Source organism: Panthera leo, chromosome D4 (genome assembly GCF_018350215.1).
Source record: "Panthera leo isolate Ple1 chromosome D4, P.leo_Ple1_pat1.1, whole genome shotgun sequence".
In the NCBI taxonomy this organism is placed as follows: domain Eukaryota; kingdom Metazoa; phylum Chordata; class Mammalia; order Carnivora; family Felidae; genus Panthera; species Panthera leo.
This window is the reverse complement of record NC_056691.1, coordinates 73,316,255-73,330,877: the sequence shown is the minus strand read 5'-3', so window position 1 is coordinate 73,330,877 and position 14,623 is coordinate 73,316,255. Positions and strand designations below refer to the sequence as shown.

The 14,623-nt window shown below is 42.0% G+C and overlaps 1 protein-coding gene across 2 annotated transcripts in view; it reads right to left on the bottom strand.

Moving 5' to 3' along the window:
• Positions 1-14,623, bottom strand: part of RGS3 (regulator of G protein signaling 3) — a 139,400-nt gene that overhangs the window by 124,104 nt on the left and 673 nt on the right. The gene's annotated exons all lie outside the window — the stretch shown is intronic.

The window sequence follows — 14,623 nt, the reverse complement described above, 5'->3', positions numbered from 1 at the left end:
CCAAAGGGGACATCAAGGGGGCACCTGGGTGGCTCAGTCAGCTGAGCGTCCGACTTCGGCTCAGGTCATGATCTCACAGCCCATGGTTTTGGGCCCCATGTCAGGCTCTGTGCTGACGGCTCAGAGCCTGGAGCCTGCTTCAGAGTCTGTGTCTCTCTCTGCCTGCCCCTCTCCCAGTCATATTCTCTCTCTCTCTCTCTCTCTCTCTCTCTTTCAAAAATAAACAAATAATAAAAAAGGAGCATGGGACATACATAAAGGGTTGTGGTTGTAGCCCTGCTCTCCCCAGGAAGGCAGGGGAAGTTTTCAGATCAAGCTTGTCTTTCTGGCATGCCCTGGGCCCTCTAGCACCCCAGGCTGTGGGCCTCAGTATCTCTCTTACACCTCACACACCCCACACATACACAAGCATACTACAGACACTGTATACACATTGCACACACTCTACACACATACATATACATACCAGAACACTTCCCATGCACACACATACAAAAATACACCACATACACAAATGCACGTACACATACACACCACACACAAATACACACACTACATGCATACCTCACACATAGATACAACGCACCCTACACACTACAGATGCATCCTTAGCACATACACAAACACAAACACAAAGTATGTGCACACACACACACACACACACACACACACACCATACTTAAATACACCATATTCACAAACTTAGATTGATTATAGGCATTTTTAAAGAGTGATTTTGTATCGAGAAGAATAAAGATCACTTGGGTTAGAGGGAAGGGACCAAAAGGACTTATTTGGGTACATTTTTACATTAGCTATCAAAGAATTGTAGTGCATTTGAGATATCATGTAGCCCAATATCCAAAACATTTTGAAAATTATAATAAAGGGGACTAGAACTACCAGATGTTAAATGAAATTATAATAATGTAGTACCAGACAGAAGACAAGCAGATCAATAGAAAAGAATAAAAAGTTCAATGATTTTATTTAGAAAACAAGAAAGATTTTTTAAATTAAAAAAAAATTGTTTTAATGTTTCTTTTTGACAGAGAGAGAGAGAGAAGGAGCATGAGTGGGGGAGGGGTAGAAAGAGAGGAAGACACAGAATCCAATGCAGGCTCCAGACTCTGAGCTGTCAGCACAGAGCCTGACACAGGGCTTAAACCCACGAACACTGAGATCATGACTTGAGCTTAAGTCAACGTGCAACTGAATGAGCCACCCAGGCGCCCCAAACAAGAAAGATTTCTTTTTTTTTAACTGAAGATTCATTTCAAAAAGTTAAAAGAGGAAGAAACTAATTTGGGTGAAAAAAAAATTTAATGTTTATTTATTTTGAGAAAGAGAGAGAGAAAGAGTATGGGTGAGAGTGGGGGAGGGGAAGGGAGAGGGAGAGAGAGAATCCCAGGCAGGCTCCGCACTCTCAACACAGAGCCCTACTCAGGGCTCAAACCCACGAACTGTGAGATCGTGACCTGAGCTGAAATCAATAATCAGACACTGAACCTACTGAACCAACTAAGCCACCTAGGAACCCCTCAGATGGAAAATTTTTAAAGGAGCAATTAAGTTAAAGTTGAAATTTATTTAAAAAAAAAAAATAGAATTCAACAAGGGAACCAGAGCCTGATTCTTTGAAAAGACCAAAAAATTAGAACTCAGGCAAAACAGGAAAAAACTACAAATCAACAAGTGTAGGAAAGAGAGAGACAGCCATGATACAAGATAAAGGATCAAGGTAATTCTTTAAATTATAAGAGAAAACCAATGCAACCTCATTCCATAATTTGAAAATCTAGGAGGAAAATGGGTGATTTTCTAGAAATTATTAATTACTGAAATTGATATAAGAATTTCAAATTTTTAGTAGATAACTAACCATATATAAAATACAAAAGGAAATCAAAACTCTACCTGAAAAAATTATAGAAGACCCAGAGAGTTTTAGAGGTCAATTCTCTAAGACCTTTGAAAAACAGTTAGTACCTATGTAATTTAACCTGTTTCAGAACTAGAAAAAAAACTGGAAGATTTGTCAGTGCCAGGTACAAAGTTAGACAAAGACAAAAACCAGCTAAATTTAGCAACAGAAAACTACAGACCAAAGGTCAAAGAGAAAAATAAGAGTAGGGGCACCTGGCTGATTCAGTCGGTGGAGCGTGCGATTCTTGATCTCAGGGTTGTGACTTCGAGCCCCACATTGAGTGTAGAGATTACTTAAAAATAAAATATTTTTTAAAAAATAAGAGTAGAAATTGGTGAAATACAAAACATACATAGAGGTGCTCTATTAAAAATGTGACAAAACTGAGCCCATATTCTCCCAGTTTTGCCACATTCTGTTTTTTAAAGAAAAGCGAGACATCTCAAATTTTTAATTTAGTATCTACCAATTTTTTAACATGGGCAATTCATTCAAAAAACTGTAAAATATGGGGTGCCTGGGTGGCTCAGTAGGTTAACTGACCTACTCTTGATTTCAGCTCAGGTGATGATCTCACAGTTTGTGAGCTTGAGTCCCGCATTGGGCTCTGAGCTGACAGGGAGGAGCCTACTTGGGATTCTCTCTCTCCCTCCCTCTCTCTCTCTCTCTGCCTCTTACCCTGCCTCATGGGCGCGTGTGCACTTTCTCATTCTCTTTCAAAATAAATAAATATTTTTTAAAAAGAAAAATTGTAAAATATTTTGTAGGCCAAATACAATATGTCTCTGTCCTATAACTAGTTTGAAATCTCTACTAGACCAATCTGATTTATGAATATAGACACAAAATTCCTAACTAAAATATTAGCAAATCAAAGCTGCCAGTATATTCATGATCAAATGGTATTTATTCTAGGGAATGCAAAGATCGTTCAAATTTAATGAGCATGTTAGTTCAGAGGTTGGCAAACTATGCCTATAAGTGGACTAAGAATGGATTTTACACTTTAAAATGGTTGGAAAAAATTAGAAGCTTGTCTGTGGCCATAAACAATTTAAAATTTTTTAGTTAAAAAATGAATTTAGGGGCGCCTGGGTGGTTTGGTCGGTTAAGCGTCTGACTTTGGCTCAGGTCATGATCTCACGGTCCGTGGGTTCAAGCCCCGCGTCGGGCTCTGTGCTGACAGCTCAGAGCCTGGAGCCTGTTTCGGATTCTGTGTCTCCCTCTCTCTCTGCCCCTCCCCTGTTCATGCTCTGTCTCTGTCTCAAAAATAAATAAACGTTAAAAAAAATTTTTTTTAATGAATTTAAAATATTTATAAAATATATGGCAAATATGTATATATGAATCAAGAAGTCTTACAAATCAGTAAGAAAAATATATAAATGTACCAAGAAACATGAATAATCATTGCACCAGAGAGGCAGTGTAATTGACTAATGGATAAAATACTGGTAACCAGAGACAGAAAAATATCATCCGCCTCCAGGAAGTCCAAGCATTTCTACTGATGAGGCAACTAAGGTTCAGCGTTGTTAACTGTATCAGGTTGCCAAAGCAGTAAATAAACAGTGGAGAAATCCGAATCCAGCCAAAGAATCACTATAGAATGTCATCTTTCATACCAGTCCTCCTGCTCAGAAAGGCTAGGTTACAAACAAGGGGGCCAAGACTCCTATGGCTACTGACACATTAAAATTCAGTTCAACCAGGCGCTTGGATGGCTCAGGCATTAAGCATCCGACTTCAGCTCAAGTCATGATCTCACTGTTCATGAGTTTGAGTCCCACATCAGGTGAGCTTGAGCCCCGCTTTGGGTGAACACAAGTCCCACTTCTCTCTCTCTCTCTCCCCCTTGCTCACTTACACCTTTTCTCGAAATTAAGAAAGAAGGAAGGAAAGAAAGAAAGAAAGAAAGAAAGAAAGAAAGAAAGAAAGAAAGAAAGACGTTTAAAAATATATTAACTAATTAAACTTAAAAAATAATTAAAAAATTCAATTCAGTAGCTAAACACTACTTCATGCTGAGCCTTACACTGAGCTCTGGGGTTCTAGAAGTGAACGAGGTGGAGCATATGATCTAGTGGGAGGTTGGATGGGTGTGACAATAGAGGAACCGTCCTGTCAACCTGTGGCAAACAGACTAACGGCTCATTCGGTCTGGGGAGCTGGGCGGACTGAGACAGTAAAGGAAGTCAGAGAGGACTTTTCAAAGAAAGCGATCTGAAGGATGATTTAGCCAAGCAAAGGAAGTGAAGGTAGGGTTACAGGCAGAAGGAACAAAACAAGCAAAGGCCTGAAAAGGAGAGCAAATCATCGTTCTTTGAGGAGCACAAGGATGGGAAGCGTGGAGGAGAACGTCAGAGTGTGGGCATAGGAGTAATATGCAAGAAGGTAAACACACAGGGCTTCGTGTGTTATTAAAAAGGATCTTCATAGGTGGTTCTCCAGATGAAAATCAGAGCCTGATCCCCCACCCCAAGAAAAGCAGAAAAAGTGCTGGGTGAGCAGAAACTCTACATAGACACCACCCAGAGGAACTATCAAAAATGCACCTCCGCAAAGTTTTAGCATTTGTATTTCTGTGGAAAGGAAATGGGTTCGTTCCGCGTAAGAGTAGGCAGCTTCATCCCTGGAGATTGTGAAGACTGGGTTAAACCCAGCCTGAAAAAATTATAGGTCTCTAGACAGTTTTCATCTTTTTCTTTTAAACTTCAACCCATATTAGGAAATGCATATTTATAATGTGAATCCAATGACGTGCTGGAGCCAATTCATACAGGCCTGTGAGGGAAGATTCAATTTTCAGGATTTTGCAAGCTGATTGTTAAACAGAGCCATTACTAAAATTGCATTATGTACGGGCACCTGGGTGGCTCAGTCGGTTAGGCACCGACTCTTGATTTCAGCTGAGATCATGATCTCACAGCTCATGAGTTCAGGCCCCACACAGGTTCAATGCTGTCAGCACAGAGCCCTCTTCGGAACCCCTCCTCCACTCGTGCTCTCTTTCTCTCAAAAATAAACATTAAAGAAAATTCTCAAAACTCATTCCTAGTTATTTTACCATATTTTATTGTTATGTATATGCTACTGTGCAACTCTCCCCAACTCTATGTGCAGTGACATCACACTGGTACCTTGAACCCAAACACAGTGGGAGTATTTGCACTAAAGAGATTAACAAGTGTTACAAATAAGGGGGTTTTTTAATTTTTAATTTAAAAAAAAAATTTTTTTAAATGTTTATTTATACTTGAGAGAGACACACAGAGCGTGATCAGAGTAGGAGCAGAGAGAGAGAGGGAGACACAGAATCCGAAGCGGACTCCAGGCTCTGAGCTGTCAGCACAGAGCCCGACACGGGGCTCAAACTCACAAACCGCGAGATCATGACTTGAGCGGAAGTCGGACACTCAGCTGAGCCACCTAGGCGCTCCAATTTTTAAATACATAATTTATTGTCAAGTTAGCTAACATACAATGTATACAGTGTACTCTTGGTTTCAGGGATAGATTCCCATGATTCATCAATTGCATACAGCACCCAGTGCTCATCCCAACAAGTGCCCTCCTCAATGCCCATCACCCATTTTCCCCTCTCCCCCGCACTCCCCACCCCGCCCCACCATCAACCCTCAGTTTGTTCTGAGTATTTAAGAGTCTCTTATGGATTGCCTCCCTCTCTGTTTGTAACTAATTTTTTTCCTTCCCTTTCCCCATGGTCTTCTGCTAAGTTTCTCAAATTCCACATGAGTGAAAACATATGATGTCTGTCTTTCTCTGACTGACTTACTTCACTCAGTATAATCAGCTCCAGTTCCATCCACATTGTTACAAATGGCAAGCTTTCATTCTTTTTCATCTTTGAGTAGTATTCCTTGTATATACAAACCACATCTTCTTTATCCATTCATCAGTTGATGGACATTTAGGCTCTTTCCATAATTAGGCTATTGTTGATAGCGCTGCTATAAACATTGGGGTACATGCGCCCCTATAAATCAACACTCCTGTATCCTTCGGATAAATTCCTAGCAGTGCTATTGCTGGGTCGTAGGGTAATTCTATTTTTAATTTTATGAGGAACCTCCACATTGTTTTCCAGAGTGGCTGCACCAGTTTGCATTCCCACCAACAGTGCAAGAGGGTTCCCATTTCTCCACATCCTCGCCAGCATCTATAGTGTCCTGATTTGTTCATTTTAGCCACTCTGACTCGTGTGAGTTGGTATCTCAGTGTGGTTCTGATTTGTATTTCAATAAGGGCTTTAAAAAATTTTTTTAAATTCTTTTAAGTTTATTTATTTTAAGAGAGAGAGTGAGTGGGGGAGGAACAGAAAAAGATAGAGAGACAGAGAATCCCAAGCACTGGCAGTGCAGAGCCCAATGCAGGGCTCGAACTCACAAACCATGAGATCATGACCTGAGCCAAAGTTGGATGCTTAACCCACTGAGCCACCCAGGTGCCCCACAAATAAGGGCTTTATTTGGTTTGTTGATTATGCAGATTAGGATGTAACTCTATTTGTCAAAACACCATTTAATTGAAACTGTAGGTTGACTATGGATATAAGAGTTAGGAAAAAATCAATGGACACATCCTGCGAGAATCAATTCACTATATGGGATTCACAATAAAGAATCTTTGTATATGTTAACCAAAAAAAAAGAAAAAAAGAAAAAAAGAAAAAAAATGGAGCTGGGGCTTTGTCCTAAGAGCACAGGCCAGTCATCAAAAGATTTTAAGCAAAATTAAAAAAAAAAAAAAGACTTTAGTTCTTATTTTAAAAAGATCACTCTGGCCAGAGTTGGAAAAAAAAATGGATGGGGGAGAGGACTGGCACGAGGGTTGCGAACAGAAAGTAGTGTTAGGTGAAGTCTTTTCTAGGAGCCCAGACAGAAGATGATAGTAGCTAGAAGGGATGGAAACAAGTAAAATCAATAGGACTTGGTGATTGATTGGAAGATAAAATGCAAAAAAAGAATCCTGACATAGGCAATTTGATGTTTAGATGTGCCCTTTACAGGGGCGCCTGGCTGGCTCAGTCAGCAGAGCATGCGACTCTTGATCTTGAACTCATGAGTTCGGGCCCCATGTTGGGTGTAGAGATTACTAAAAATAAATAAATAAATAAATAAATAAATAAATAAATAAATAAATAAACTTTAAAAAGAAGAATAAGTGCCCTTTACAGAGATGGAGAACATGAGAGGAAGGGCCGAACTGAGACTGAGTAACCCATGTGCTATCCAAGTGGAGATGTCAAGTGAACAGCTGAAGATACCGGACAATAAGCTCAGGAAAAATATTTAGGCCAGAAATACAGATGTAGAAATTCCCAGTAAAGCCATGGACATGGATAAGAGATCCCAAGGAGCATGTTAAATGTGAGAGGAAGGCTCAGGAAAGAACCAAGGAGAGTAGCAACTGAAAATACAGGCAGAGGAAGAAAGGCAAGAGAGAGAGAAGAGAAGCCAGGGAGCATATTAAGAAGGAAATACTTGTGAACAATGTCAAATACTGCTGAGAAGTCAAGTAGGTTAATAACTGAGAAGTGTCCATTGGATTTAGCAACAAGGCAGTCATTGTTGACCTTCCATCCCAGAATAAAATGCCGGGAGGCAACAGCTCCACATGAATGAAAACGTACCAAGTTCACTCTAAAAGGAAAAATACCCTGGGCTCGAAGCCAGAGAATATTCTTGGGTCAGGTTTTTTTCTTGTCATAAATTTAACCAGCTGGAATTCTTTGTAAACTGGTATTTTATTCACCCTTGAAATACAGGATTTGCTTTTTTAAAGTATGTCTGTAATTCTTCTTCAGGGTAGAACCCAGTATCTTTGGGTTAGTGGTTTTCTACAGGAGCAGATGCTGGTGGCTGGAAGTACCACCAAGAAACTTAAACTTGCCTCGGATGGAAAAGCCTTTGGTGATCTAAATATACAAACAGGGTCTAACTGGGAACCAAGTAAAAAACACAAGATTCCAAGTGAGCCAAGAGGTATTATTCCAAAGTAGAAGAGACCAGGATATGAAAGCAATCTGGCTGTGGCATCTGTCGCCCCACTGATGACCAGCGTTGATTCAGTTGATCTGTCTGGCTAGGTGAGTATCCTCCTCCTCCCTAACTGCTCCATGTGCCATGTGCATTCCTCCCAAAGTTGCAGGCTTGGTCAAAGTGGATGACCTTCCCCAATAGAGGAGGACTGTTATTCGGTCAAGGGTATATGAGTGCTCCCCTGCTAGAACCTCCGAACAAGCTTTGAAAATACAAGAGACCAAAGCCCTCACCACCAGAGGATTGTGAAATAGCAGACCAAGTCCAAAAGCCAGAGACTTGACAAAAGCCAGAGGGGAAAAGCAGAGTCCCCAGTCTCTCCTAGAATGGCTCAGTGTCCTTATAGTTATGTTGGAAGCCCTTTTCCTAGCCTGACAATGAGCAACTTGGCGTGGCACAGTCAAGGGTTCCAGAAGCCCTCAAAAAGTCTTCTGCACTTAAATATACGCTTCTGCCTCCAGCGAAGGTGGAGGGATTGGAGGACATCTTGGGACTGAAACAAATAAAAGACTGGACAAAAAAAAATGTAACAATGATGTTCAACATATTAGTGGGGATCCTGGGTGGCTCAGTCGGTTGAGTGTCCAACTCTTCATTTCAGTTCAGGTCATGATCTCATGATTTGTGAGATCAAGCCCCACATCCAGCTCTACATTGTCAGCGCAGGGCCAGCTTGTGATTCTGTCTCCCTGTCTCTCTGCCTCTCCCTACCCCGCCCAAAATAAATAAATAAACATTTTTAAAAAATTCTCTCTCTCCCTCTGTCCCTCTCCCCACTCACACTTTCTCCCTCTGTGCGAAATAAAAAAAATAAAATAAAAAAGATATTAGACCTCAAGCAACAAGGACAGTGATCTCTGAGAAACAGAAAACCAACAAGATGAGCCCTACGATTGCCCCAGCTTATTGCCCAGAAAGATTTTCTAAAAGGGACAGGGCATATAGGCCAATTCCATATCCATGAGTTGAAGAATTCAGGAGGCCAGGGCAGCTAGAGTTCATCGGACAGAGTGTCAGAGAGGGAAGAGCTGCACAGGAGAGACCCCTAGGGATCTGTACAGCATCTCTCTCCAAACCTTCATATAAGCGCCTATAAGCTCACAGGTATGAGGAAAGTACCCAAAGCTAAGGGAAAAGGGTAAAGTACCCCAAGGGAAAGAACCCCTCAAAAGATTAGAGGAAACAGTTTTGAATCTTATACAGGGCCAGGAATAGTTCTTATTCTCATCAGCCAGACTGGTAGGGAAGACCTCCTAATTCCTGGGGGCACTGGGGTAAGGGGTAGGGACTCAGAAGGGTTTGCCTCAGTTGTGGGGAGTGATCAGCCCTGGACTAAATGACACTCTGGTCCTATCCAAAAGTCAGACTCCAAAGGATTGAAAGCTTGAGCAACTTAACAAGCTCAAGAATATTTAGAGGAATGCAAAAAATACACAACAATCAACAAGGTAAAATTCACAATGTCTGGCATCCAATAAAAAGTTACAAGGAGTGCAAAGAAGCAGGAAAATGTGACCCATAATAAGGAGAAAAATCAAGCAACAGAAACCAATCCAGGAATGACACAGATGTAGACAAGCACATTATAATGGTTATTACAGCTGTATTCTTATGTTCAAGGAGCACTTTAAAAGCATGTTGATATGTGGAAAAAATAAAAAAGACCAAATTGAACATCTAAAGGTGAAAAATATAATGTCTGAGATGCAAAAATACACAGGATGGGGTTAACAGCAGATTAGACACTATAAGAAGAAAGATTAACGAACCTGAAGATAGAAACCATTCAAAATAAAACATACAGAGAAAAAGGACCCCTCCAAAAAATAAACAAAAAGAGCATCAGTGAGCAGGACGACTACATGTATAGTTGGATCCCTGAAGGAGGTAGGATCCAGAAATATATTTGAGGAAATCATGGGTAAAATTCTCCCAATGTTGATGAAAACTATAAACCCACAAATCCACGAAGCTCAATGAATCCCAAGTGAAAGAAATATGAAGAAACCTGTACCAACGCGCATCATGACCAAATTGCCTAAAACCAGAAATAAAGTAAACATCTTAAAAGCAGCCAGAAAAAAACCAGATTCCATACAGAAGAACAAAGATGACATTAGCCTTCTCATCAGAGACGTGTACCATAAGACAGTGAAACATCTTCATTGAAGAAAAAAAAAATTGCCAACCTAAAATTCTTTATCCAGCAAAAATACCTTCCCAAAAGGAAGGTAAAAATAGAGATCTTTTTGGACTTCCAAAAGCTGAATGAATTCATCGTGGACACCACCTGCACCACAAGACATGTTCAAATCTCTGGGCAGCAGGAAAATGATACTCTCGAAGTCTTGATCCACACAAAGGAATAGAGGGAACACTAGACACGGTAAACTACGTGGGTATATACATTTCTTACTATTTTAATCTCTTTAATAGAACAACAAGGTGGCTCAGTCGGTTAAGCATCTGACTTCGGCTCAGGTCATGATCTCATGGTTCACAGGTTTGAGCCCCGCATTGGGCCCTGTGCTGACAGCTCAGAGCCTGGAGCCTGCTTCAGATTCTGTACCTCCCTCTCTCTCTGCCCCTTCCCCACTTGTGCTCGCTCTCTCTCTCAAAAAATAATAAACATTTAAAAAAATTTTTTAATAAAATAAAAAAGAAAAGAACAATATAACTAGGATAAGGAACCACTGACTTAAAAACATCACCCTGGAATAAATTGTTCTATGTTGCCTTGTCTAGATTCTGACAAAGTAATTGCAAGAAGCAAACTCCAGGGAAGCAATTAGCAAGTTAGCGCTGGCAGTCCTGTGGGAGTGTGGATCCTACTTATGGAAGAGGATAATTTAGATGTGTTTAGTATAAAGTACAGCAGGCACAGCTGAAAGATGTGGCTTGGCTCACATGCACTCAAGCCGGACTATGAGGCTTATGGAGGACAAAGCCTACCTCTGGATCAGCGTACTGTCAGGGGAAGTAATATAGGGACAGGGGTCATGGCATCCAGAGCTCCCAAAGGTCCACCAGGGAAATTTCACTGGGAGCTAGGGAATACACCTAGGTTGGTTTGACTGGAGCTGTAACTGAGAGAGGTGGCATGTATTCCCGTTGCTTCCAGACCCTCACCAATCACTCCTGGGCCCCTTTGACTGCCCCCACTGCTCTACTGAAACTGTTAACTCAGAGGTCACCAGTGACTTCCTAATTATGAAAATCAGGTGTCCATTCTCAGCCCTCATCCACCTTGCCATAGTTTTCCTCTTGTTTCTCTGATAATTCCTCTATTTTGTGGCTCTTCCTGCCTTCTCGTAAGGTATGTTCCCCAGCCATACCCTTCTGTCCCCTTCCTGCCCCAATACCCTGTCCCTCCAAGATCTCCACTCTGGCTGCTGCTCTGTGTTGTTCTGATGAAGGCCCAGATCTCTCTCCAACCCCAAGCTCAGGGCCACCTCTGCTTTGACACACTTACCAACAATCTTTCTCTCTGCACTGGCTCTCTCCCTGGCTGCTCACCTAGACCAGCCCTAACTGTCTGCTTCCATATCTTTCTACCAAACTAGACTGTGAGCACCTCTAATGCAGTGACAGAGGTGTGTCTTCTTAGTAGCTGCCTACTTCCCACCTTAGCATCTGGCACACATTTGAAAAAGTCAAGTCTTGCCAGGAAATTCAGATCTAAAATCAGCATACAAGGCATAAATTGTGAATAGCCAAATTACCTTCAAATAAGCCCTTAGTCCCCCAGAAAATACCCATGGCATTGTAAATTAAAAGGGGAACAGCAAATTTGCTTCTCCCATCTTGCACTCCCTCTGAGCTGTATTTTCATGGAGTGACAGAGCTGGAACAGCCCCCGCCAGCTGCATTGTACTCCCCTGTCATTCCTGCCCACTTGTGCTTCATTTTTTGGCTCTGTACATTGATTGAACTTCCATAAGTGAGAAGCCACACAAAACCATAACTCCACTGTAAAGGCTTGAGGGAGGAATCTCCTTCTCTCTCCTTCAACTGGTTTCTCCTTCTGGCCTCCCAGTTTCCGATCATGACAGCATCTCACTGAATCAGGCTGAAAACTCTTTGGCTCCTGCCTCTCCCCTTACTCTTTCTGTCCAATTTCCAGGTTCTTGTTAATTTTTCCTTTGCACCATGCCCCTCTGTCTCCATTCTGTTGCCGCCCACATAATCCAGGCCCTGATCACCTCCCATCTTGACTCCTATGACAGCCTCCTAACTGATCTTTCTGGGCTTGCTGGTCTCCCTCCAATTCATGTTTTCCTGCCATCAGATTAACAATTTCTAAAGCACTTCCTTAGTCCTATCTCTCCCTTAGTCAAAAGCCATCGATGGCTCCCCATTGGCTATCAAATAGAACCCACTGCCTCCAGCCCGCCATCCAAGGCCCTGAACAATGGGGACACAAGCTGTCTCTGACCCCACTTTCCACCCTTTCCAGTTGGGAATATGGCAGTACTTGCTTATGTCCCAAACTTCTTTCACCTGCATTGCTTCCCTCCACCAAAAGGCCACCTCCACAAACATCTCCACCTGCCAAAACCTAATAGCTTCAGATAGGAGCATCCAAAGGGCCCCTCTTTCTTCACACTCTGTATCACTCAGCTCACACTGCTACATTACATGTACCCTAAAAAAAGGAGATATGTCATATCTGCTTCTTATTCATTCGCCCATTCAGCATATATTACTGAGCAGTTATGATGTGCCAGGCACTCATCTAGGTACTGATGCTATGCAGTGAAGACAGATACGACTCGCAGAACTCATAGTCTGGCTGTGGACGGTGGCAAGAGACAAGCCACGAACTCCACAGAGGCCGGGAGAGGGAAAGTGAAAGAGGAGGACGTCACCCCGACAGCGGTCAGAAAAAGCTTCCCAAAATAATAACATGCAAGCTGAGATCTAAAGGATGAGTAGAAACTAGGCAGAGAAGGGAAGAAAAGAATTGTCGACGTTGAAGGAAAAGTACAGAAAAAAACAAAATTTTTTAAAGCCTGAAGGCAAGAGAAGACAAGACTCACTACAACCAAAAGGAAAAAATCACAGAGCTTCAGGGGGAGTAGGAGGGAACTGGGCCTGAGGAGACAAGCAGGGCGCACCTGGGCCATAAGCCTACTTTGTAAGGTTTGTAAGACAAGCAAAAGGGGTTGGGTTTGATCCCGAGGCCAAGGGAGAATTTTAATTATTTTTGGAGATCCCTTCCAAAACAGGGCCATCCTTAGAAGTAATATAGGCTCAAAAACAAACAAACGAACAAAACTGAATTTATTGGTTTCACCTCTGAAGGCAAAATCTGGTCAAGAAAATTTTAGAAGAGCCTCAGATAATTTGTGGTATTTCTACTTATCAAATGCTGCCTCCCTGAGTCTTTGCCCAACTGAGAACTGTCAGGATCCTCAATAGCTCCCCCATTTCCCCCAAATCCTAGGCCTCTGGGCATGTTCCAGAATTTGTCACACTCTTGAAATAGTTCTAACAATGGCATTCTAAATTATTCAAAGACAAATTCATTTGTGAGGGCATTTAAATTGGATCATATATTTCATTGGTAAATGTGGGTTTTTTTCTCCATTTACTCACAAGGAAATGTCTTTGACTGTGTAGACCCTGGCTTCAGAAAGAACCAGAGGCCTCCAGTCTTGGAAGAATATCATTTCCTTAATGTAATATCACCACCTAGTGGTTCCAAACAACTTCACCAAATAATCCAGGAAAATTTCTAGCTACACTCCTGGGAATAACTTCATCTCCCCAGAATTTTTTGTTTCTCTATCAAGATAATCTGTGGTCAGGGCACATGGGTGGCTCAGTAGGTTAAGCATCTGACTTCAGCTCAGGTCATGATCTCATCGTTCATGAGTTCGAGCCCCATGGGCTCTCTCCCGTCAGCACAGAGCCTGCTTTGAATCCTGTCTCCCTCTCCCTGTCCCTCCCCTGCTCGTGCTCATGCGCTCCCTCACTCTCTTTCTCTCTCTGTCAAAAATAATTTTTTTTTTTGAGAGAGAGAGAGAGAGACAGAGAGAGAGAGCATGTGCATAAGCAGGGAAGGGGTAGAGAGAGAAGGGGACAGAGGATCTAAAGTGGGCTCTGTGTGCACAGCAGAGAGCCCGATGTGGGGCTCAAACTCACAAACCATGAGATCATGACCTGAGCCGAAGCAGACACTTAACTGACTGAGCCACCCAGGTGCCCCAAAAATAAACAAAAAAATTGTTTTAACGTTTATTCATTTTTTGATAGAGACAGAGCATGAGTAGGAGAGGGGCAGAGAGAGAGGGAGACCCAGAATCTGAAGCAAGCTCCAGGCTCTGAACTGACAGCACAGAGCCTGACGCGGGGCTCGAACTCACGGACCGTGAGATCATGACCTGAGCCGAAGTTGGATGCTTTAACCAACTGAGCCACCCAGGCGCCCCTAAACAAACATATTTTTAAAAAGAAAAAAAAAAGGATAATCTGTGGTCGATTGTCTAACATACAGTAGGTATTCAATAATTGTTAAATAAATGTATAAACAGAAGGGCAAAATAATTTCCTACCCTGGTACATTATGGCAACTGAAAAGAGACAATTTAAGTCTTTCCCAGATTCCTCTGGATTCCAAAGGGCCTCTAAT